This window comes from Anolis sagrei, chromosome 1 (genome assembly GCF_037176765.1).
Source record: "Anolis sagrei isolate rAnoSag1 chromosome 1, rAnoSag1.mat, whole genome shotgun sequence".
Lineage (NCBI taxonomy): Eukaryota > Metazoa > Chordata > Lepidosauria > Squamata > Dactyloidae > Anolis > Anolis sagrei.
The window spans coordinates 264,504,693-264,530,845 of NC_090021.1; the positions used below are offsets into that span (position 1 = coordinate 264,504,693).

At 39.0% G+C, this 26,153-nt stretch overlaps 1 protein-coding gene and 1 pseudogene across 2 annotated transcripts in view; both read right to left on the reverse strand.

Moving 5' to 3' along the window:
• NELL1 (neural EGFL like 1) overlaps positions 1-26,153 on the reverse strand; it is a 604,942-nt gene that overhangs the window by 550,676 nt on the left and 28,113 nt on the right. The window lies entirely within an intron of this gene.
• LOC132769126 (large ribosomal subunit protein eL36-like) lies at positions 4,110-4,474 on the reverse strand (annotated as a pseudogene).

Sequence of the window (26,153 nt, forward strand, 5' to 3'; positions counted from 1 at the left end):
TAATATCATAAATGGCTCCTTTTATTTTAAGATCATTTCTCAGACATATCTGGAAAACACTGACTGGAAAATATATGTTGTTTCCCCTCCTATTTCATAACTGCATTTGCAGAGAGTTTTATTGAAAACCAAAAACGAATTCAAAATAACTCAGCCATTTTCAATTTCTGTATAAGTATCTAGCAATTCTGAGCATTTTTTTAAAGTGTTGTAATAATCGTTTCATCTTTCCCTCACTTTTAACACCATAATTATGATCTGGAGAGTTATCTTTCTTATTTCACCTAAGCACACCAACAACTCATGAATAAAATATAACTAGTCCATTGCTGTGGGTTCATCCATAACAGTAAGTGTGATCTCTATGTTAATGGTTTCTTTGCTTTAAAGATACCTTTGCAACTCTTCCCCTGAGCAATAACATGGAAAAATAATGTTTGCATTCCATTTCCCCCTCAATGAATGCATTCCCAAATAGTGACTGTGAAAAGAAAATAATGCAGATTGTCCCATTAGGGAATCCATACTTGCAAAAAGAAAAGAAAAAACCCCAAAATCTAGAATAGTATCAAGGTCCATTCAAATGCAACAAATAACAAATACAAAAACTGAAATAGGTCCTGCTGCTCCACACTTTTTATAGAGTAAAGGGATGCATAATCTAAGGCAACAGAAATCTAGATGAACATGCACCAAAGAGCCATAAACCTTTGTTTTGTTACATGAGCAGAAGTCAAATATGTGCACTTAAGCCCCTTCCCTTTATTTATGATGTTTGTGTATTGGGGTGCTGTAACCATACTCAAAGTAGCACATAGGGATACAAACAAACACAAGGCCTGCCTTAATAGGGTTTCCAATTGCATGACAGTCTGTAATAACATTCAGCCAAATATGTAGCCATATTTGGAGAAGGTGAATGTAGAGGACTGTAGTGTATGTTCCCAGCTTCTCTGCTTGTGTAGATGAGCCTTCATCTGAACAGGACCAAAAACAAAGTATCTAAGCCAAATATCAAACAATACACCATACAAATGGCATTAAATATATTAAATTGACTCAAGGCTATGTTTGCAGATTTTAGAGTCTGGCCAATCAGAAAAGTGAACACATTTATATAGACGTAGGAAATGCCAAAACATAATGTATGTTTCATCTGGTATAAAATGACAGATGCAACATTCTACTTTACTGCATCTCCAATTCACATTATACAACCTGAGATTAGGAACAAATCGATGATAGTGGGGCAGAATCCTCTATTATACCATTCTCATAATATTCATGGACTGATCTAAGCTTCTAAAGATTCCCTATTCACAATCAATAAATCAGCTCTTGCTAGATTACTGAGGATTTTGTGTCCAAGTGTGCTGGGAAGGGCCACAAAACATACAAAGTACTTTACCTATGACAAGGTGCAACACTGCATATGAACTGTGCAACAAAGATGGATGGACGGAAGGCAGAAATTGCAACAATAGATGGAGGACACAGGGCAAATGACAAGGTCTGGCCCAAGGCAACGCTGTGAGAGAATCAGGTACACGCACACCCTTACACACACAAGGCCATCACTATATTATATTTTGCCTTTGCTGTCTCCAATTATTTACTAAAAGTCTCTTTTGTTGCCATCAAGTTATTTCATAGGCCACCTCCTTCAATAGAATAATTTAAAAGCCACACAAAGACTTTAGTTGGAATAAAACAGGAATATGTTGTTTATTTTGAACAGTCAATATACGTAATGGTTTCAAATAACTTGTCAGGCTTTACTTCTTACAGAGGATGATACTTTTATCTTGAGTTCCTTAAAACAAAGTTCCACACACAGACATCTAAACAGGATCTTCTAAATCTTTTGAATCTCCCTTCCTCACACAGCACTCTAATCACTATAGAGGCCTTCTCCCTGGACCTTCTCCCTGGACTCTTTAACTATTATCCTCAAAGAGGTATCTATCATATAACAAACATTTCTGAAATCTCTTGCTTCCTTCCCCCTTCACAACTCCTAACCCTTCGTCTTCCACACCAAACTTGTTGAGGCTCAGCGTCTTGGCAGTGAAACTACTACCGGTTGTAGGAGAAGGAGGAGTGATGCTGAGTCAGAGCTGGATCAGCATCAGCTGAAGCGTATTTGAGATATTATTTTGGCACCTAGCGACAACGAAAGATTTTGCAGGGTTTGGACCCGAGGATTTGAAGGAATTGGATTACCGGGGAGTAAAGCGGGTTGCCAGTGAGTCTGATAGTGATAAAGAAACTATGAGTAAATGGCTTAAAGATACAGCTGACAATTCCAGTTCAGATGAACTGGAAGCCAGTAATGGGGAAATGGAGGAGGAATTGGACTGGACTCGGGTTAGGGAAATTCAGGACATATGTACACAGCCCACGTCTAGTGATGAGTTTGAGGGATTCCAAGATACATGGCAGGCAGGTACATCTTGGCAGGATCCTGGTTTGGATCAATGCTGGCAGAGATGGCAGAGTAACGAGCCAGCAGCAGAAGGAAATGATCCAGATGCTAGTGATGAGGATCAATCTAGCGATAGTGATTGCTAATAAAATGGGGGTTCTGGGATGTGTAGCTTTGCATCAGGTGTCTTGTTCTGCCTAAACTTCATTTGGGTCCTGGGAATCCAGCTATCTTGTCTTCATGTAACTTGACTTCGGATTGGAACTACGTGAGTGACTTCGCCTTGCCCCTGCTTTTGGAACGTCTCTGGACCACGTCATCTGTTGCCTGTTTGACTCCGCTTTTGCCACTGTTTGTTTTTGCTCCAGCTTTCCTTTTTCCTGAGACTGAGTCCTGGGATAATCCGGTTTATCTCTGTTATTGTTTACCTGCACGAAGGTCCTTTCGTTTTGCTAAGTAGCATTGCTGGTTAAGTGCTGCTAGCCTGTTAAAGACTCATTAAAGACTTTTGTTAACCCTTAATCTGCTGTGTTGGGCAATCTTTGGGACCTGAGTCACAACAAAACTTCTAACTGAACTTAAAATGGCTGCCTCAGCTTCTTCTCTTTGCCTCTGGCTTTGCCCAGCTCCAATACTAAATGTTTCCCTCGAATTTCATCAATCAATCAGACTGCACTTCTGGCTAAGAGGCTGTCTGAATGCTTCGCCGCCTTAGTTCTCCTTAGCTTTTGCAAACTGGGCCTGTTTTATGAATTACACCAAACCTTTAAGGTAGGCCAATCCATTACAAACTGCATGTAGGAAGTTCAGAGTCCAATCTCGGGCATGTACAGATAGGGCAGTTCCACTGGAAAAACTGCAGAGTTGCTCTCAGCAGTACAGACAGATCTAGAAAACCTAATGATCTGGTATTGTGTATAAGGCAGCTTCCTATATTTGCATTCCAGACCCAATACTAACTGCACCCCATTGGACTCTATCTTAGGCCACTTATTATACTGCAAACTGACAACTTTCTATAGCATAATAAATAGCTACATAGCAGAAGTAAAAAATAGAAAAGGTCATTACCCTGTATATTATAGACAGAGCTTAATCTAAATTTTAGCAGATAAGAACCAGGTTGAAGCCTCACAAAAAGTATTAATTTTAATTCTTTCTGAGAAGTTCAAACCAGTACGTTATTTTCACCACAGGAAATTCTCAGGCTTTGGTTACTACATTATGCCTTGATTATATATGCCTGCTACTTGTAATGCTGCATAATGGCTTCCAACTATTTTTGTTCATATTATTTTAAGGGGATGCTGTCAGCTATGGCATATATGAGATTCAACTTCACTTAACAGTGAGTGGCTTAAGGTGTACAAGCAAGCACAGGATAAAGTAATGTTTGTGTAGAAAGACATTGCTGCCAAAGATGCAAACCAGTATCATATTTGCAAATTTTAAAACCCTTGAAAGATATGTTCAGTGGCAATCAGGGCCTTCCTCCTGCTACATCAGCGTTTCTCAACCTGGTGTAGTGAATTGGGTGTCAGAGGGGTCACCAAATACCATCAGAAAACATAGTATTTTCTGTTGGTCATGGGGGTTCTGTGTGGGAAGTTTGGCCCAATTCTATAATTGGTGGGGTTCAGAATGCAACCAGAACTATTTTCCCCAAACTCTACCAGTGTTCACATTTTTTTTCAGGAAATAACTTTTATTGAGGTGAAGGGAGTCAGAGTGTTTGTTTAGTCCTTTTTGGCTACAGCTTTCCTCATGGTGGCCAGGACGTTGCTGAGCTCTTCATGCTTCCTCTTGGCCCAGATGTGGGTCCCCGCCCCTTTCTTGATGAATTTCAGGGCCCACTTGTCCTTGGAGACTTTGAGAAGTGGCCTGCCTCTCATAAGGAGTGAAGCTGCACACTTCCCAGATCATGACCCATATGAACTTGGTGTGCTTGGTCAGGTGCCCACATCAGCGGCAGTGGTGGGGCTTGAAAACATTCTTGGCCACATTGTGGTCCTTGCTGAGGCCCACGGCCACTGGGTAGTGGATCGACATGGCTTCTGTCATGGTGCAATTGTACATATTGAGTATTCCTGCCAAGTTTGGTTCAGCTCCATCATTGTTTGAGTCCACAGTGCTCTCTGGATGTAGGTTAACTACAACTCAAAAACTCAAGGTCAATGCCCACCAAACCCTTCTAGTATTTTCTGTTGGTCATGGGAGTTCTGTGTGCCAAGTTTGGTTCAATTCCATCATTGGTGGAGTTCAGAATGCTCTTTGATTGTAGGTGGACTATACATCCCAGCAACTACAATTCCCAAATGACAAAATCAATCCGCCCCCAACCCACCAGTATTCAAATTTGGGCGTATCGGGTATTTGTCCAAATTTGGTCCAGTGAATGAAAATACATCCTGCATATCAGATATTTACATTACGAATCATAACAGTAGCAAAATTAGAGTTGTGAAGTAGCAACAAAAAAAAATTTATGGTTCGGGGTCACCACAACATGAGGAAGAGGGGCCGACTAAGGGCAAGATGGATGGATGGCATCCTTGAAGTGACTGGACTGACCTTGAAGGAGCTGGGGGTGGTGACGGCCGACAGGGAGCTCTGGCGTGGGCTGGTCCATGAGGTCACAAAGAGTCGGAGACGACTGAACGAATGAACAACAACAACAGGTTTCTAAAACTTGCTTTTCCAGATGTTTTGGACTTCAATTCCCATAATTCCTAACAGCTGGTAAACTGTATTGGATTTCTGGGAGCTTAAGAGCAAAACACCTGGAGGAGCATGGTTTGAGAAGCACTGTTTTATATTATCCAATGTTATTCTATGATAGAGTTGTCAAGCTTGTGGCCCTCTGGTTGTTTTGAACTTTAGCTCCTAGAATTTCTTTCTATTGGACAAGCTGGCAAAGCTTCTGGAAGTTGGAGGCTCAACCATCTGGAGGGCCACAAGTTTGTCATTTCTGTTCTATGGTATGCTTCTGACTCAAGTTTAGTTAAATATGGAGTCTGATATTATCCACAGTATCATATATCCATTGGGTCTTAGAAAGGTTCCACTGTGGATAGAGCTGTACTCTATATAATTAAATAGCTGATGTAGAACACTGGCTGTAATATTACAGAATTCATATTGTAGCCAAGAACAAAGACATAGCATACACATAGCAGCCACCTGTCTATTATATTGATCTCCTAATTCCCATTCATTCTAACATTTATTATTGTGAAAACTCTCCCCCTCCCCCTCCCCCCCCTCCCCCCCTCCCCAATCCATCCATCCCCTATGCTTTTCCAGGCTCAGCAAGATTATATCTAAGGTCAACATCCTTACACCTAGAGGTAGACAATTAGTGAACAATCAAATTATCTAATCGAGCTGAGTAGTGTTAAATTGCATATTTCCTCTCTCCAGATGTCCCAGCAGGGAAGGATGTATACTCTTTGATTGCTTAGGCCCCTGCATGTGAATATCAAATTGACTTTAGGTACACTGCTCCCAAGAGAAAGTGAGCCAAGATTTGTTAAATAATCAAAAAGTATATTTTAATTGGATCTTCTAGATTGTGAGACAAACACAAATTGATATCAGCTAATGTTAAATCTAGTTATTATGCCAGAGAATGAGGCATTTTGTACAAATTGTAAAGTCTCAGGACTACTGGAATAATTTTCATATGCAATTCATATTTTAAGTAATCCCATAGGAACTGAGGGGATGTGTCACTAAGAAAGATAAAGGAAGTATAAGTTCTTGTGTGAGAAACAGAGATGTATTTCTTTGCTAATGTTGCTCTCAAACAATACAATAAGCAATTTAGAATTTTTCTTCACAGTCTGAGAAAAGATACAAAACTGCAGTTTTTAAAGACTCCAGGAGAGTCTTTAAAATTCACACTCAGATATGGAAACCCAGTGGGTGACTTAGGTAAGTCGGCCTTTATGGGCTCAGAGAAAGCCAACACAACCTCCCTCTGAACAAATCTTGCCATGAAAATCCAAAGACAATCATAGGATTTTCGCAAATCAAAAACATCTTCAAAGCCCCACCCCCCAAACAAACAGCAACAATCATAACAAGTTCACTGTTCAGAACTATGCACTTTTCTGCACAATGCTTTGTGAGTAGCATTCCACCCAAAGCAGTAGCCGGAGGGTGGGTTAAGGGTTCTACCACCCCACCCCCCCAAGAAGCGGTCTTCCCCCCCCCCAAAAAAAACTTGGTTTACTCATGGATTTTAACTGGTTAACCAATTTATGAGTAAACCAGGTTTCTTTTTTAACCTGACACATTTAAGGGAAGGGTTTAACTTTTAAACCTCTGGCTACGGCCCTGATTCCACCCCACCCCCCACACACACACATATAATCATGTGTGAAAGTTGCACATAGTATGGCCACCCTGAATCACCTTCGGGCTGAAAAGGGTGGGATAAAAATGTGGTAAATAAATAAATATGTCCCAAAGTTGGAAGACTCTAATCAATTCAAGATTCTTCTCACTTGGGTTCCACAATACCCAATAAATATATTTTAGGACCATATTTCAAATATTTTCAAATATTATTTCCATTCAAAATGAGAAACTACCAACATGCCTTTTGGAAATGTTTAAGACAAGCTTCTGGCTCATGTAAACAATGTAAATTGAATCTAATAACTTTACTCATGTCTTCTAGGAGCACCTGGTGGCACAGTGGGTTAAACCCCTGTACCCCAGGACTGAAGACCGACAGGTCGCAGGTTCGAATCCGGGGAGAGGCAGATGAGCTCCCTCTATCAACTCCAGCTCCTCATGCGGGGACATGAGAGAAGCCTCCCACAAGGATGATAAAAACATCAAAAATCATTCGGGCATCCCCTGGGCAACATCCTTGCAGATGGCCAATTCTCTCACAACAGAAGCGATTTGCAGTTTCTCAAGTCACTCCTGAAATGACAAAAAAAACCTCATATCTTCTGAAAATGTCTTCTGAAAATGCATCCCAGAATTTCACATTCACAAACTGGCAACATTTGATCTTGCTTCTTTGTTCACTTAATGGATTCAATTTTCTAGCTAAAAGGTGAGACCTCTTAATAGTATTCAGGCAAGCAGCTGAATTCATATGTGACTGTCACTCAAATAGCATGTTGTGTTCTATGTGTAATCATTTGTTCTTCTTTCAAAGAAAGAATGACAAAAATGCATTATAAAATCTAATGTGTTTAAAGAAAAAAACAATTCAGGGCTTTTACCTGCCAGACATGCAAGGAAAATCTCAATCAAACAGCCTCATAGAATTGTAGAGTTTTTTACGGTAAGTCCTTGCAGGACACAAGTATATGTGTGAAGAAAAACCTTATTGTTTGTAATTATCTTGTTCAATTGACTAAGTAGGTCAAGGCAGCAATCTTGTGCCATGCCCAAGGGGCTATAACTGTTTGAGGTTTTTCAATACAGTGTGGTGGGTGCAGGATTTTTGATGGGCTGCTTGAGTTCTGTTTCACCAGTGTGGAGTACCAGCAGGAGATGCTGATGGTGAAATGGCTATTTACTTCAGGTTGTTTTGATTTCCCATTTACTGCTTAGAAGATGTTTTATTTTATGCTTATTACAAAGACTGTGTAAATATGTTGCACTTCTGATTTTTGTTTGCTGCATTGCCAGTTTTGTTTTATCTCTGCAAAGTAAAGAGAGTAAAGATTTTCTGTTCACTTTAACTATTGGTCTGAGACTATTTTGCATCTGGGTTTTTGGGCGTTAGGTTGCTGGAATAAAACATGCCCTACGTAACAGAGTTGACCACAAGGGCCATCCAATCCAACCCCCATCCATGATTCATTTCAATGTGGTCAAATATCAGTCTGGAACATGGTATATCCCAGACATATACCATGTATATGTAGCCCAAGTACATCCAGTTTATTACATAAATGTGTTACAAGATAGAAAAAAAAAGGAAAGAAAGGTGTGGACACTGGAGATAAAACCTGTAATACATCAACAGAAACACAGCTGCCACCATAGTTTCAGAGAAAAATGCAGGCTAACAACAACAACAACAACAACAACAACAACAACAACAACAACAACAGAATTGGAAACACAAATACCAGTATTGATACTGTGCTGTACTGAGTAGAAGCTCATGGTTTCCCTGTTACTTCATCAACAAATCTGCTGTGCTTTATTGGTCAGACAGAATGTACCACTTCACTCCCACAGTCCCATGCACTCTCCACTCCAATCCTGGTAGCTGTCAAATCCCCTGTTTCTGCTGCTTACTGATAGGGAAGCAACAGAAGGAGGAAGCAATTCAGCAATTCAGATAAGGAAGAAATAAGGAAGCACTTATAAATGAAGGGATCCATGTTGCCAACACAGCATCTTTACTGTCTGATTTCTCCAACACACCAGAAAGCAACAGCAGCAGCCCCTACCTAAATTACACACCTGCATGTCACTCACAGGATGACACTGTACCCTGAGCACTATCCAAGGTCCTGAAACCATTTTAGAAATAAGGTTCAGCAGATTGGAAAGCTTATTTAATGTTTCATTAAATCACTTAGTAGCTTTAATGTCCTTCCAAGAAATCACAATTGCCTGCATTCAGGCTCAACTATTGCTGGACCTAATACAACTGTTATATCCTTATTAAGGAAGAACGAAACAAGCAAATCAATAAACTTTCCACTGGAGTATCTATCGTACTACAGCCCAAAGCTAGAACCCAAGGAGGACTCAATGAGAAGAACCAATCATTTCCTCTTTCAAGAAATGCAGAGCAATCTGTTGCAGTAGTATGCAAATCTAAGGAGAGACAGCAAGCAGCATGGCCTCAGAAACGTCCTGGGGCTGGTAAATATATGGGAGCCTTTGGATGCCAGACCTTCCCATTCAACTTAAGTTTTAGAGCAAGTCAATAAAACAAAAAAATATTGGGAAAATCAGTATTCTCCAGTAACTCAAAACATCATTATTTATTTATTTATTTATTTATTTCGTATACTTCAACCCTGCCCTTCTCAACCCCTGAGGGGGGACTCAGGGCAGCTTACAAAATGGCACAATTTGATGCCTATGCAATAATACAATAAATGTATAAAAACAGCAGTTAAACGGTTAAACAGTGGTGTAATAACCTCAGTTACACCACTGTAATAAATATTCATCTGATCGTATCATCATGCAAAAAAAGTGATGTCTATGATGGGTATACAGTGATGGGTGCAATATAACATCCTTTTAAAACAACTCTAATATGACACTTTACAGAAACAACAAAATTATAACAGAAATATTTCCAAAAATGCTCTCATAAACTTTAATTCATAATTACTATACTTTTACAAGGATTCTAGCTATTTAGGAAAAAGCTAAGAAAGCACAAGGATTCCAAAGACCATTTTGACAGGCAAAAGAGGGGAAAAAACATTTTCAAGGCAATGTATTGGATTTATTTGCAATGCAGACCTATGTATTCTTATTTAAACACATAAATAAACACATACTAAATAACAGAGCTTGCATTCCATCTTGGGATTTCAGCAATTCAAACTTCATTCTCTTGATTTATGGCATCATTAGAATCACTCAATAGAAACACAGCCCTATAATTCACATTGCCTCTGTTTGCATGTGTCTCTGTCACTAGCCGTTTATATATTACTCTTACACACACAGAGAGAGAGAGAGAGAGAGAGAGAGAGAGAGAGAGAAAGTGTGTGTTTGTAAGTCAGTAAAAAAGACATCACATTTATAGCTGTGGTAGGAAAAGAATACATTGCTGTATACAGAGATTATTTTGGACAACATAACCTGTACAATCACACACATTCAACTTTAATGATGATACTATGATGATATTTAATGATGATATATAATGATAATATATTAGTTTTTTAAAAAAAAATCTGTTAACTATTTTAAAGAAAACGGAGTGAAAAATGCTTATGACCCACTTTTCTCTTAAAGCACTTTGCAAAACAAAGCAAAGCAATATTGCTAAATTATTCTAAAACAGCAGCTAAAGACAGAGCCAGTTGTGCTATAATCAAATAAAACATTAATCAATTTTAAAAGGCTAAATACTTTAAAAGACCACTGAAACTCTATGAAAAGCTGGTTGACATTTAAGGACAAAGAATGAACCAAAGGTATGTTTCTCCAACAAAGGAGAGATGCCATGAACTTTGGTTTAAGATGGGAACCATCTATCACAAGATTTGTAAGAGGGGTGGAGAGTGGAAACACGGCTAACACTAAAAGAATCATATCAAAATACAACAAGACACAAAGTGACCACATGGTTTTACAGTTATAAACATGCTTTTTACTGAACATCATCCCAAGAGGAAGGAAATGGGGGAGGGGGAGGAGGCAGAGAAGGCTAAAGGAATTGTTCATTCGTTCAGTCGTCTCCGACTCTTCGTGACCTCATGGACCAGCCCCTCTTCCTTTTGCCTTCCACTTTCCCCAGCATAATTGTCTTCTCTAGGCTTTCCTGTCTCCTCATGATGTGGCCAAAGTACTTCAACTTTGTCTCTAGTATCTTTCCCTCCAGTGAGCAGTCGGGCTTTATTTCCTGGAGGATGGACTGGTTGGATCTTCTTGCAGTCCAAGGCACTCTCAGCACTTTCCTCCAGCACCACAGCTCAAAAGCATCAATCTTCCTTTGCTCAGCCTTCCCTAAGGTCCAGCTCTCACATCCGTAGGTTACTACAGGGAATACCATGGTTTTGACTAGGCGGATCTTTGTTGCCAGTCTGATGTCTCTACTCTTCACTATTTCATCGAGACTGGACATTGCTCTCCTCCCAAGAAGTAAGCGTCTTCTGATTTCCTGGCTACAGTCTGCATCTGCAGTAATCTTTGCACCTAGAAATACAAAGTCCCTAGAAATACAAAGTCTGTCACAGCCTCCACGGTTTCTCCCTCTATTTTCCAGTTGTCAATCATTCTTGTTGCCATAATCTTGGGGTTTTTTTTTTACATTTAGCTGCAACCCAGCTTTTGCGCTTTCTTCTTTCATCATGATTAGAAAGCTCCTCAGCTCCTCCTCGCTTTCGGCCATCAGAGTGGTGTCATCTGCATATCTGAGGTTGTTAATGTTTCTTCCAGCAATTTTCACCCCAGCTTTGCATTCATCCAGCCCCGCACATTGCATGATGTGTTCTGCATACAAGTTAAAAAGGTTGGGTGAGAGTATGCAGCCTTGCCGTACGCCTTTCCCAATCTTGAACCAGTCTGTTGTTCCGTGGTCAGTTCTTACTGTTGCTACTTGGTCCTTGTACAGATTCCTCAGGAGAGAGACAAGGTGGCTTGGGATGCCCATCCCACTAAGAACTTGCCACAATTTATTATGATCCACACAGTCAAAGGCTTTAGAATAGTCAATGAAGCAGAAGTAGATGTTTTTCTGAAACTCCCTGCCTTTCTCCATTATCCAGCGGATATTGGCAATCTGGTCTCTCGGAATTATAAAACTCTAAGGAATTATAAAACTCTAAGTCAGTTAAGCACTGGGCCATGTCAGTTAAGCTGGTGTCAAACGGCATTACTTTTGCAGTGTATATGCATCCAAAGTCAAGCTTAACAAAGTAACTAGTAGTTCAACTTCATTTTCATAACAAACAGAATGTTTGTTGCTTTATCAAGGTCCAAATTCTGCTATGCCAGACCTTTTCCTTCACTCAATACAGATACCCAGTAGACATTCAACTTCTTCTGATTCTGACAACTGACTCCTTCAACTGCCTTCCGCCCCTTAATTTCCTTATTTATTTATTTTAAATCTCTTCTCACTCAAGAAGAACTTCCCTGCACTCACCGTGTTCTGGGATTGGCTGTCTTTAGTAAATCAAATATTGTTCCACAACCACTTGGTGTCCATTTTTTGTAAGGACTTCTCTGCAACAATACTACAGGTGGGCATGTATAGACTTCAAGGAACCAGACTCCATGGAGCCATAGCAAGAACCAATAGTATGAGAAACAGAGTGTAAAAATTAAAACTACCCAACCTATAGTTCCAGAAGTCCAACCAAATGTCTGTTGACTTGACTGTTCTTGAAAGCACACTTAGACAAGGGCCCTAAGGGAACATAAGGATATCTACTGAATTGTCTGAGAAACAAAAGGTAGAATGTGTCAGGATTACTTTACTTAAAAAGGGAAGTTAAAGGGAACTTAAAAAGGGGAAAGTGTATGTACTTGATGAGTGTTTCCTGTGCTGGGTAGAGGATCGTAATAGAATGCATTGCAGTCATTGTCTTAAGCCCTGTATTTGATAAAATTTCAAATTTTAAATATACATTATTTAGATTTAATCATGTGAAGAAATGTAATTAAATTTTATGTCCAACTTAGTATAGCAATTCTAGTATATTATCAGAGTCCTTAAACTTAGAGGATAAAGAGTTGGCCAAGTCCCAAGCTGCAGTTAAGCTGGCAAGCTTCCTGATACTTACTTGAGGCTAATGATCAGGAACTTACAGCACCCAAAGGCCAGTCTTACGGATGCCTTCTCCCAGTCCCAGTTCATTTTAGGAGTAAAATACATGCTCAAAGTAAAAGGAAAGGTCTGGTCGAACTTCACAAAATGAAGAAGCACCTCCTTCTAGGCCAAGGATTCACTTTCTTCAGACAGTGGATGGAATTTACAAAGGCAGGGGATAGCTTAAACCACAGTTTCTCAAACTGTCCTCCTCCAGGTGTTTTGGACTTCAGCTCTCAGAAATCCCAGCAAGTTTATCAGCTGTTCGGAATTGTGGGAGCTGAAATCCAAAACATCTGGAAGAGCACAGTTTGAGAAACTCTGGTTTGAGAATTCAGTCTTAAGACGTTAATTCTTCTCTAACTTTTGCTGGTGCTTCCACTTTGAGTTTTCAGTGGTGCTATAGCCACCAGCCTGGACTGTAGGTACCTTTTATGGTTAGATCATCATTATACAAAGAGTTTCTCATTTTCAGACTGCATATTTGTGTCATCCATTGCACAGAAATCATAAAAAAATTGTTTGGAAACATTTTGAATGGTTTAGAGATTTAAAAAATTCTGAAAATTGCCCTGATTCTTTTAAAGATAGCCTGAGGCCATACTTGGGAGGCCGCACTCTGCCTACCCCTGATATATAAGCATTACTGTATTTATCTGAATTACTCAAATATCCTTCTTTCCTCCCACAAATAAAGACTGGATTTTCTCATAATCAGCCACTCAGCTGCTATGTTCTAGCTATTTGTCTTAAACATCTTAAACACTGTCATTATGTAAGATCATGGTTTCTTTGAACTCAAGACTTACATTTCTCAGAATCCCTGACCATTACCTATGTTGGCTGAAGACTCTGGGAGCTAAAGTTCAAAAATATCTGGAAACCACAGATGTACAATTTTGATAAGGATTTGGGAAGGATTTATGAAGATCTTTTCCTCAATGAAATAAGTCAAATGGAACAGGTTCAAAATGTTATATGTGATTTGTAACTAAAGTATAACAAAGAATGTCACTAAGTTTGCAACATAATGAAACATTCTGAACATTCTAAATTATAATGAATGTAGATTTGAACATTACAAGAGACTATTTTCAAATTAGAATGCTTGGCCCAACAATAGACTTAACCAAAAAAACAAAGCTGCATTTTGAATGTAAAAATTAATCCAAAACTCATTACTGTCAGATTTAAACCACCAATCTAATAAAGAAATGATTAAATAAAGCTTCTGTGCACAGCCTGATATCACACTGTGTAAGATTTCCCTGTCTGTCTGCTGAGAAAGGAACTCGTGGGGAAATATATTGTGAACATCACCTATCACCATTAGTTTCACTAGAAAAAAACACATGCAGGTCTGAAAGGAGTGTCCTTGTCTTTTTCTGCTAGCTGTTAGAAGGATGTTCCTTGTAAGCTTGGGCCCGAATCAATTTGAATGAAAAAGATGTGTAGTATTCGGTGGGCCATTTTTATATAATCTCCGAAAACAGACCAGGGAAGTAAAGCCCAGCAAAATGGATTAAAGGAGCCAGATTTTATCGGCTACTGGAGAGGAGAAAGTCTGCAATATACCTGAGGCAGGGGTTGCTGTGGGGCTCCTGGGAGAAGATGGGATTATTGCAGCAACATTTTCTGCCTCCCCAGCAGCAGCAACAGCATCGTCCATTTCTTTTTGGAAAGTTTCCCAGGCTTCTCCTCCAAAGAGGGCCCTGCTGGGAACTCACTTTTCCAGCAGCACTTGCATAGGGCGGGCACTGAAAAATCTGAGTTCATCTTGGAGCATGATGGGAGTTGAAGTTTTTATCTCCCTCTGTTTTTCAATTAATAAAAAGCCTGATGGTGTCCATGCTCTGACTGGATGAGAATGGACACAACTGGCCACTACAATTCCCAGAACCCTCTCTTGCAGTTTGTCATATTTTGATAAATGTTATGGTTAAAACTTAAAATAATTCTTAAAAATCAGTAGTTTGGTGAATTGTTTTGAAACTTGGCTGGCCTGCAGTTGTAAATGGGGTCTAAAACTGAGGTAGGTTTAATGCGGATAGGCCTTCAAAGTACTGAGGACTGGGCCTTTAAAATTTTCTATTGTAGCCAATGAGTCAATCTTTGCCAAATAAAAATCCCCTTTCAAGTAACTTCTGGTAAACAGAATTAGGGGTCAGCCAACAATGGGCCCCAAAACGAGATGCCTTTTGGCTGAATTTCACACCATTAGTTCCTTGTCGATTTGTTCACAAGAATATCTACCCATTATTTAGAGGGCCAGGATTCCAAGAATTAAACTTTTGTTCCCTTCAGTGACAGTTTGGAGTCACCCATTTTCTTACTGTCACCCAGTGCATAAAATGAGAACTGCTTGAAAACAACGTCCAGTCAAAGAATATAAGATATATTTGTCTCCAGTAATTCTATGCAATTTGAATTGTACTGAAAGATAAAGGTTCTTCTCTTTTGTCTGTTTCATCCACATAGTTACTACCAACTTCACATTATATTTCTTTTTTTTAAAAAAATTGAAACATACATGCATTTATTGTAGACCAAGCGAAAGCAATAATTATGTTATAGGGATATCTATCAAAGGATGGCACTTGTGAAATACAGCCTTTCTTCAGGGTAAACAGATGGTATAGTTTGAAAAGGCGCTGCTCAAAATATACAAAAGGGAATCAAAGGGTATTCTGACATAATAAATCCAGCCAGCCCTACAGCCAAACACAACGGAGTTAGTTACAGAACATGTGCTACTCCTCTTGAAGGCTGAGTGGAAAATATTAGGCACTGAGGTTGTGTGTAGATAGGAGGCAGCACAGAGAAAAGAAGAGTTTAAACAGCAATAAGCAACCATAAATGATCAAAGCACTGCTTTGCAGAAAGAAAGTAAGAAGCAGACTGCACTGGATTAATGCTATGTTCTGATAATACAATGTGGGTTTTCAACAGCAAATATTTTCAAGTCAATTTTCTTCAAATCCTCCCCCCCCCCCCCTTTTATTTTTTGGCAGTGTAGTATTGTGTGGAAGGACTGATACTCAAGACAGACAACAATGAGTTTCAAGGATGCCATGTCCTTGGCTTTTCCTCTTTATTTGGGATTTGCTTGTGTTGTTGCTGTTTGCAATAAAAATATTTGGTGGATAAGAAGCCTTATAGCTCAGTATTCTCTGCTGCAAATCATATATAAAGGAAAGCACAAGTGCTGCCACTTTTATGATTTTCTAATAACAGTCCCTTAGCTTTCAGGAAGAATTTAAGTATTGTATAAACTATCTTATACTGTATTGCAGCAAACATCAATAATGTGCCCCATACACTTTCATCATCTCACACTAAAGAGAGAAAATTAGCAAAGGGGGCCAAAAAAGGACTAGGCTCGGCAACAAATGTTATTTGCTTCAGACACCCATACAAATGCACTCTGTATCACGGTGGAAGGTGAACATAATAATGCCTGTTGCTGTTATTGTACATAGAGTCATAGAATTATAGAACTGGAAGAGACCACAAGGGTCATCCAGTACAGCCACTGCCATGCAGAAATAGACAAGCAAGTATTTCTTACGTATGGCTATCCAGCTTCTGTTTAAAAATTCCAAAGTAGACTGCACTACATGCCAAAATAGAATATTTAATTTGTAATAGATTTTACTTTCAATATGTTTTTCCTAATGTTTAGGTGGAATATAATATATTTTCCTGCAGTTTGAATCCATTGCTCCACACTCCTGTCTCTGGAGCAGGAGGAAATAAAAAAAAGCTTGTTCCTACTTTGATATGAAATCAATTCAGATATGTAAACATGGCTATCATGCCCCCCCCCCCCCCCAACCTTCACTTCTACAGTTTAAACATACTCAGCTGTCTAAGCCGTTCCTCATAGGGTATGATTTCCAGATCTTTAACCTTTAGGTCACCCCTCTCTGGATACAATCCATTTTGCCAAAAGAAGTACAATTGTTGACCATGAATTATTGGCCATAAGATGGGAAAGCGATTATATGCAAAGAGTTTAACTTCTAAAAACTCCTAGATAAAACAATATGAAATAATTATAGTAAAAAACCAGGTTTAATATAGAAATAGCTATAACGATCAAAGCAATATGATAGTCAACAATTGAATGATTGTCCTATTTCACTTCACCTATACTTCCTTATTAGCCCAACTAACTAAATAACATTCCTAAAATGTCCCTCTATATGGCAGTATCTCCTCAAAGGGAAGAATATAAATCTTGTAAGTAGCTATCTAGTCTATAACAGAGGTCCAAAGTGCAGTGTTTGTGTTCTAGAAATCAGTGTAATTCTAAACCACATCAAACTTAGTACTGAAGAATGGCAAACATTACGGCTGCTGCTGCTCTAAACTCTGTGTTTGTGTTCACATTGTCTGCAAACTTATGACAGCTGCATGAATTTCATAAAGTTTTTTGGGGTAAGGAATACTCAGAGATAATTTTGCCAGTCCCTTCCTCTGAAAGGAAGTACAGGCAGTCCGCAAGTTACAAACAAGATAGATTCTGTAGGCTTGTTCTTACATTGAATTTGTCTGAACTGGAAAAAGAATCCAAATCCTAATTTAAGTTACTCAGGATAATGCAAAATTTTTCATAACCCACTTTTAAATATAATACTCATGTGAATCCTCAAGAAGGCAGATAGATCAACCCCCTTCTTGCTGGTCTTGAACATGCCCCTGTTCTGACATCAGCTGAGGTGACTGCGATGACAAGGAGCTTGAATGGAGCCTCGTACCCTGATAGAAGTGACAGCAGCAATATAGAGGAGGTTACACTCCAGTGTCCGGATTTTTTGAACAGTCCGGACACTGCCCCTAAACTTGACATGTAAATGGTGAATCCAGGAGTGTGCTGTGAGCAGATTTACATTGAGCTAAGCTGTTTGCTGTAGACATGCCCTAGAATTATAGATCCATAACTGCTCTGAATTCAGATATAGGCAGTTCCCAAGTTATTTATTTTATTTGTCGTGTCAGGACAACCAGTCAAATTATATTATATTTCTAACAGAACAAAGCAAACAAACAGACAAAATACAAAATTTGTGAGTTTGGTAGTTAATTAAATGTCCTTTGACCAGTATCTGGCCACTTGGAGTGCTTCTGGTGTTGCTGCAAGAAGGTCCTCCATTGTGCATGTGGCAGGGCTCAGGTTGCAGCAGGTGGTCAGTGGTTTGCTCCTCTCCACACTCATATGTTGAGGATTCCACTTTGTAGCCCCATTGCTGAAGGTTGGCTCTGCATCTTGTGGTACCAGAGCTCAGTCTGTTCAGCGCCTTCCAAGTCGCCCAGTCCTCTGTGTGCCCAGGGGGGAGTCTCTCATTTTGGTATCAGCCATTGGTTGAGGTTCTGGGTTTGAGCCTGCCACTTTTGGACTCTCACTTGCTGAGGTGTTCCAGCGAGTGTCTCTGTAGATCTTTGAAAACTATTTCTAGATTTAAGTCGTTGACATGCTGGCTGATACCCAAACAGGGGATGAGCTGGAGATGTCTCTGCCTTGGTCCTTTCACTATTGGCTGCTACTTCCCGGCGGATGTCAGGTGGTGCAATACCGGCTAAGCAGTGTAATTTCTCCAGTGGTGTAGGGCGCAGACACCCCGTGATAATACGGCATGTCTCATTAAGAGCCACATCCACTGTTTTAGTGTGGTGAGATGTGTTCCACACTGGGCATGCATACTCAGCAGCAGAGTAGCACAGCACAAGGGCAGATGTCTTCACTGTATCTGGTTGCGATCCCCAGGTTGTGCCAGTCAGCTTTCGTATGATATTGTTTCCAGCACCCACCTTTTGCTTGATGTTCAGGCAGTGCTTCTTGTAGGTAAGAGCACGGTCCAGAGTGACTCCCAGGTATTTGGGTGCACTGCAATGCTCCAGTGGGATTCCTTCCCAGGTGATCTTCAGAGCTCGGGATGCTTCTCTGTTCTTGAGATGAAAGGCACATGTCTGTGTTTTGGATGGGTTGGGGATCAGCTGGTTTTCCCTGTAATAGGCAGTAAGAGCACGTAGAGCTTCGGAAAGCTTCTGTTCTACCATCTCAAAGCTCCCTGCTAGAGCAGTAATGGCACAATCATCAGCATAGATGAAACTCTTTGTCCCTTTTGGCAATGGCTGGTCATTTGTGTAGGTGTTGAACATGGATGGAGCAAGCACGCTCCCCTGAGGCAGGCCATTTTTCTGAGACATGAGACATGAGAGAAGCCTCCTCGCAGGATTGCAAGACATCCGGGCGTCCCCTGGGCAACGTCTTCGTAGACGGCTGATTCTCTCGCCCCAGAAGCGACCAGCATGCAAGCAAGTTCCCAAGTAACAAACAAGATAGGTTCTCTAGGTTTCTTCTTAAGTTGAATTTATTCGTAAGTCGAAACAGGTACATTTTAAAGTATAATTCCAGCCATTTTAGCTTTGGATATCCTAGCGAGGGTTAACACTAGGGTTGGATAGGTTTGTTCGGAAATGACTAAATTTGGAAAAAAACATATGAATTTGGACATCCGAAGCAGATTTTGAACCATGCAGGAAAGGTGGGGGTGGGATCCAAATTTGAACTACTTACCTTTTTTTTCTGGAAATATTCTATAATGTTCGGATGTCTCCCAAGGTTATTTTAATTTTCACAAACATTAAGCAACTTTGCTAAAGGCAAGGGAATTTTTAAAATCTCATTCTTTCCACTGGCACTGCAAAAAGGGAAGCGGTGGGCATGGCTAATCACAACCATCTTTAACTGTAGTTTGGGAAGGCCAGGCCCCAAATGGTAGAGATTTCAAAAGGCCCTGCTATTAAACTACATTGCCCACAATGCATGCCTGATCATTACCCAAATTGTTGAAGGCCCCAAAAATAGCTGTCTGTAGCAGTCTTCATCTAAATATAAAATAAACTGATTGAATCTACAAAGGAGTCCAAAGAAGGCGGCAAAGCAATAAGCAACTTTTGCAAAGCCAAGAGAACATAAACTGCTTAAAAAAAAACAATCATTTTACTTTTGCCTGATTGCCATAAACAAGACACTGGGATTGCCAGTTGCAGCCAGCCAGCCAGCCCTTTACAGACAATAAGTGATGATAAAATAAAACAATTGACTGCATCTGCAAAAAGGAATAAATGGATTGATGTGTCTTGAAGGTCCCCTCCAACTCAGTAGAGGAAGCAAATGGGTGTCAGGGGTATTTGGATGGTGCCTTTCTGCCCAGAAGAAGGGGGTCAGTCTAGATGTCCCTTGATGGGGGTCTGTACTATTTCTGTTCTCTACCAAAGTTTCTGGAGTAGAACAACTACTTTCAAAGTAAAGACCACCCAATGAAACAGGAAATAATACTTTCAAACCAGGAGCAGATTTTGTCTATATTAAAAAAATGTTTTTTTAAAAAAAAACTTGAAAATTCACCAAAAATCCATGGATAAGTCAAAGGTTATGAAACTTGGTGAGCTAACAGTTCTACTACTCTAGCAAGTTTCATTAAAGATTGGTCTAAAAATGAAGGAGGGAGAATCCCCTGAAGTTTCCCCAGTGCCAGTGCTGTTTTTCCCTACTGTGCATGCACATCTGAATTAACAAAGTGATTCAGAAATTTTGGAATTTTTTTTAAAAAAATTGAAAAATTTGGAAGTGACTTTAGAATTGAACCACCAGTTCCCGCTATATCCAAAACGAGTTGTGAAACTTTTTTTTTTTATCAACTAAGCTTGGTTAACACAGCTGTAGTGTTTGTTTTGCTGTCTGTGCCCTGGTTCTGGAGATTTCACCTCCCTTTCTGTCCCTGTGATGGGATTTTGAAAAATTTGGCTTGTTATGAAAACAAGGATTGGAGATAAAGCTTCAATTGAGACATCTTTTCCCCATGATAACGCTTTCAGGAGTGAATGCCCCTTCCAAGGGACAGATTTTTGTCACTTACTATTGTCTCATCCTGCTCTTAACTATGAGTCATTTGTAAGTTTAATGTTTGTAACTCAGGGATTGCCTGTATGCTCTGTAATCACACAATCATGGCACACTGTTGTCACAATTGTAAATATCCCCAGAACCTCACATTGAACTCAGGGGGACTGCAGAATTTTGCTACCATGATCACTTCTGAATCGCTTTTTTACAAAAATGAAATTTGTAATCTGTGCCATTAATAATGCTAGACACTGGCCAGTATACCTAGATTCCTGCTAAAACCTGACTGACTGCATGACATGACAAATCCATACACATGACTAGGCCCATGAAATCAGTTCCAAGGAAGCAGTGCTAAGGCCAGCCTCAAAACTGAAGAGATGATGCACATTAAGAAATTCTCTCTTTCAACATTGATACAAAAAGACTCTCAAAGTGGGGAAAGTGTTTAAAAAAGCTAGAGCTGAGTGCAAATATAAGAAATAAAAAGGTGAATAGAAAAGGAAGCTACTCTCTTTATTCTGTTACAGTTTGATTGATTTTTAATTCTAACAATCTAATTCCCAAAGTGCTACACTTTCAGAAAGAAGAGAAAAAAGATATAACAAATACAATACAGCTCTGTACGTCCTAACTGTAATAAGAAGAAATATATTATTCTACCATAAAAATACAACTAAATAATCCTGCTAATTACTAGTAATTGTAACCACAGATTGTTACATTGTTAGATTTCCTATTGCTTGAAAAGTCCATAAGTGGTTTCCAATCTTTCAAAAAGTCTTCATTTGACAAAGCCTTAAGAATCCACATTAATTTGGCCATTTTACCAATTTAGGAACATTAACAATAAAAGCTTCCATCTTTGGTGCATCAATCCATTTACATTTTGAGCAAACAAAACACGGTATTCTTGCAGCTGTTGTGACACATCAAAGAAATGGTTCATACTGTCTAATTCTTTATCCGTGATGCCTAGAAGAAACATTTCTGCTAACATCACAAAATATATTTTTAAAATGTGTTGCATTAATATATAAATCTTAGACCAGTAACTTCTGATTTTCTTTCAATAAAAAGAACCCTTCTTATCTTAACCTCTTCATTAATTATTTGAAACATTCTGACCATTTCAACCACATATTTGGAGTTAGATGTCATTGTATATCATCTTATACAAATTTTCTTTTAAATTACTGCTCAAAGTAAATTTTAAATCTTTGGACTATGTTTTACCTCCATATATCCACATACACATTTTACCTAAAACTGCAGTTGTTGTTTTTTTCTGATGTACTGGCACTCCTATATCTTGATTACAGATGGTTGTACACAGACTGGGAACAGCAAATTTGATTTTTTTCCAATGGGCTTTACATTGTGTTACTTCTGCACTAAGTTCAGAAGCTCCAATTAGTCTTAAATATGGCATCCAGATTGGTTATAGGTATAGCCAGGAGTGAGCATATCACACCATATCAAACTCACTCTACCGGCTGCCATTTAATTTGCAGGCAAAATACAAAGTGTTGGTTATTACCTTTAAAGCCCTATATGTTTTTGTTCCAAGTTAATTGCAGGATTGTCTTCTCCCATACATTCCATCCTATGCACTTAGGTCTTCTGAGGGAGGTTTATTCCTACTAGTCACAACCCAACTAGTTACTTTCACCCAGAGGACCTTTTTGTCAGCTGCCCCTAGATTGTGGAATGAGCTACCAGAAGAGCTTGAATAACTGTCTGAAGAATTGAAGATCTATCTCTTCAAGCAGGCCTATCCAGTGAATTTGAAACTTTAACTTTTAAACTGAAATATTATTGTTTTAAATTATTTTAATATGCGTTTAATTTTATGCCTATGTGTGCTAATCCATGGTTTTTAAAGGATTTTATGTTGTTATGTATTGTATTTTAATTATGTTGTAACCTGACTCCAGTTTTGGGAAGAGGGAAGTAATATTATGATTATTTGCTTCCAGTTGGCTTCTCTTCTCCCACACTTGCTCATAGATCTTATTAGGTATGGAGTAACATTTTTTTTCCTAGACAAGGCTCCTGTTTCATGACTTCACCAATTTAACAGTGAGCTCTCACGTCTTGACTCTCAGATTCAATAAAGGGAGAACTTCCTGCTCTCAAGGAAATACAGTTCTGTGAAAGTTTTACCCCCATTCTATTCCAAGCATCCCTTGCAATTCCTCTGGCTAATAAAGAAGGTTATAGGCTTATATAGGCAAATGTCTACAACAGTGTCCACAGAGCCTATCTCATTTACAAATATCTGAAATGGAACAGTGGTTGTTGCAGGTATTTCCGCAATAAAATGAACTTTCATAGTTCATTTGGGAGAGTGAGATTTTCAAAAGTTTCTGTCCTTTCTCTGAATTTTGATAAAGATTCAGGTTGGGGTAAACCACACTTGAATAAGGAAATTCTGAAGAATGTCAGAGAAAGTACAGAAATAGGAAGAAGTTCTCTTCTTGCATGTGCTGGATTAGCTGTTAATCTATGTTGGTAGAGAATAGTTCTTTTAGCAGCAGCCTTGACCCTTGAAATATGGTGACTCAGAGTATTTATTTATTTATTTACAACATTTCTATCTTGCCCTTCTCAACCCCCAAGGGGAACTCAGAGCAACTAACACTAGCAACAATATCACAATAAACAAACATATAAAACCATAAATATACAATAGATTAAAACAATAGCATTAGTTATACAATCATAGGCCTTTTCAGCATGTAATCATCCTTTCCTCGAGTGGAACAAAATCTGTTCGGTGTAATTAATGGGATAGCTATACATGAGGCACATTTATGTATTAGAGTGTTTACAGCACAGCGCAGCTAAGCATACCTGAACATTTACACACTTGGTTTACTTGTTCTGAATAATTGCCTCTTCTGGATTTTGTTTCTGTTCCACAACAAAGATAACTATGTTTTACCAATGAGTGCATTTTTCAAGCACAGGATGTGTTCTGTGTCAGTTAAAATCATGCAGCAGTTCTGGAGTTCTCCAAGGTGAACTACATTAAAGAAATGTCAAATCATTAAATTGCCTCTCAATTTATTTTCTTCATGCATGGCTGAAGCAGGAGTCTGTCTAACTCTTTATGCAGTGTTACTTTTTCAAGTATCACTGACCACTGGTTGTAAAATCTGCAGAAACTGATGAGGGGCACATTCTCAGTGTAACCAACTTCTAGCAGCTCAACTGAATCCTCTGAATACTGACCATATAATATAATCATTAAAGAACAAATTTGTTTTCTAAAAAAAAATGAAACTAGAAAGTAGTATTTTGAATCTGCTAATATTTGCAGCATATTAGAAAATGCCATATAAATATATGAATTATGTGAAGTGATGTAAGCAAAACTCAAGTGAACTAATACCTGGATTCAGTAATTCCAGTTAGGGGCTCACACTGAAATGTCACTTCATGCCCATCTATCATCCCCAAACTATCTGCATGCAGAAAATCATCCTACAAGAGGAAAAACTAGTTTGGGGGCATAGAAGGAAAGGGAAGAACTCAGAAATATCAGTTTCCATCTGAAGTCTTAAGAAGGCAAAAACACACATGGAATAATAACTCAATGGGAACCAGGACTAGAATAGACAGATTTCATCAAAATGCTGAGAGATGCTGCACATCTTTTTAGCAGAATGAATAAATAAATTATATACATATATACATATACATACAAAAAAATATAGCACTTCTCAACCAGCTGCCTTATTGCAACACTTGAGAGAAAATCTGTAACTGGAAGAATGAAAAGGAATATGTTCAGTATAACATGGCAATTGATTTCCAGCAATAAAGAAAAAAGAAAATTAGAAATCAAAACACAATATTTTTGTAGATGTACCAAAGATTTTTTATTTTATTTTCCTAAGAAGGACCTCGAAGTTTGTTTGTTTTTTACACAGTACCTCTTTTGGGGTTAAAGTAACATACAGGAGAGATTTAGTTCTACTTCATACATATAATACAGGCACATCCAATTCCACTGGTTTCCAAAGAAAGTAGGATATGTAAATGTGAATTCTCCAGTAGTAACCCAATGCTTTCATTTGTAAAAACCTATTAGCACAGATCAGCCTACATTTTCTGCAAGTGTTGACAGTTTCTTGAAAACCACTGGCTAAGCATGAAATAGCATGGGTTGGGGCCTTGACACAATATAATTATCCAGATTACCTCTAAGTAGAAAGTGGATTTATAGCATCTTCTAGTATTGCTCCTATTAAAATGAAACCAGTTATGTGCTTCATTGTCAGAAAATCTGAAATGCTGATACCTTGTCCTGCTTTAAGAAACAGCATGGGCTGAAGAAATAGGAAAAACCAAGGTTGCTTTGCTCAAGATCTTTTTTCTACAGCCCAAGCTGATGCATAGCATCATGGTCAGAAAATTAAACTAGAGCACTGCAATCCAAATGAGCAGTGGTGGTATGCAGTTCCCCTGAATCCACTTGGGGTTTTAGTCTGAACTTTAAAAGAACTATCCAAAATGCTGTACCTGTTCAACAGCTCGGATGGCTCCTTTATGATGTGGGAGCCACCGGATGCCATTGCAGTAAACTATGCCTTGTCTTTTGCACACCATATCCCTGAATATGTAGCACACATTGCACAGCTAGAATGTATAAAATAGCACATATAACAGAAGGAAGAGCAAGAAGAGTAAGACATAGCAGAGAACAACAATGTCTCTACTCCCTTGCTCAGTTAGGTTTGCCCATGGAAAGCCAGTTCAGATATCACAATTTTCACTTGATCAAGTAAACCAAGATTTTACTATTATCTAAATCCATGATAAAAATGAAAATGTGTATGTGTTTATGTGGCTAGGGTGCCCACTTCCACAGAAAGGCTCCCAATTCCACAAACAGCTTTAACTCAACAGTGCTGAGGAGCCACAAAAAGCTCTCTCTCCAATGATATTTCAGGTTATAGTGAGCGTCATGAACATGTAGCCCAACCCCTGGCAATGTCCTCCCCAAACACCATATTGCCCACCACCCAAGGAATGCTTTCATTTGGGAGGTGTATGGTAATCACATCTAGCATAGGTTGAATCCCTGTTACATAATCTGCTTTTCAACTGAGCAGAATCACCTGGTTTGGATTAAGCTTCAGTTTGTTCACTTTCACCCACTGCATCATCAAAGGTTTAGTACTAAAACAGCCTCTTTAGAATCATATGGAAAGCAAAGCTAGAACTGGATGCCACAAGACTGATAACATTGATCCCCAAAACACTGGACAATCTGTTTTAGAGGTTTCATGTCTATATTAAACAACCTCAGAGACAAAGGC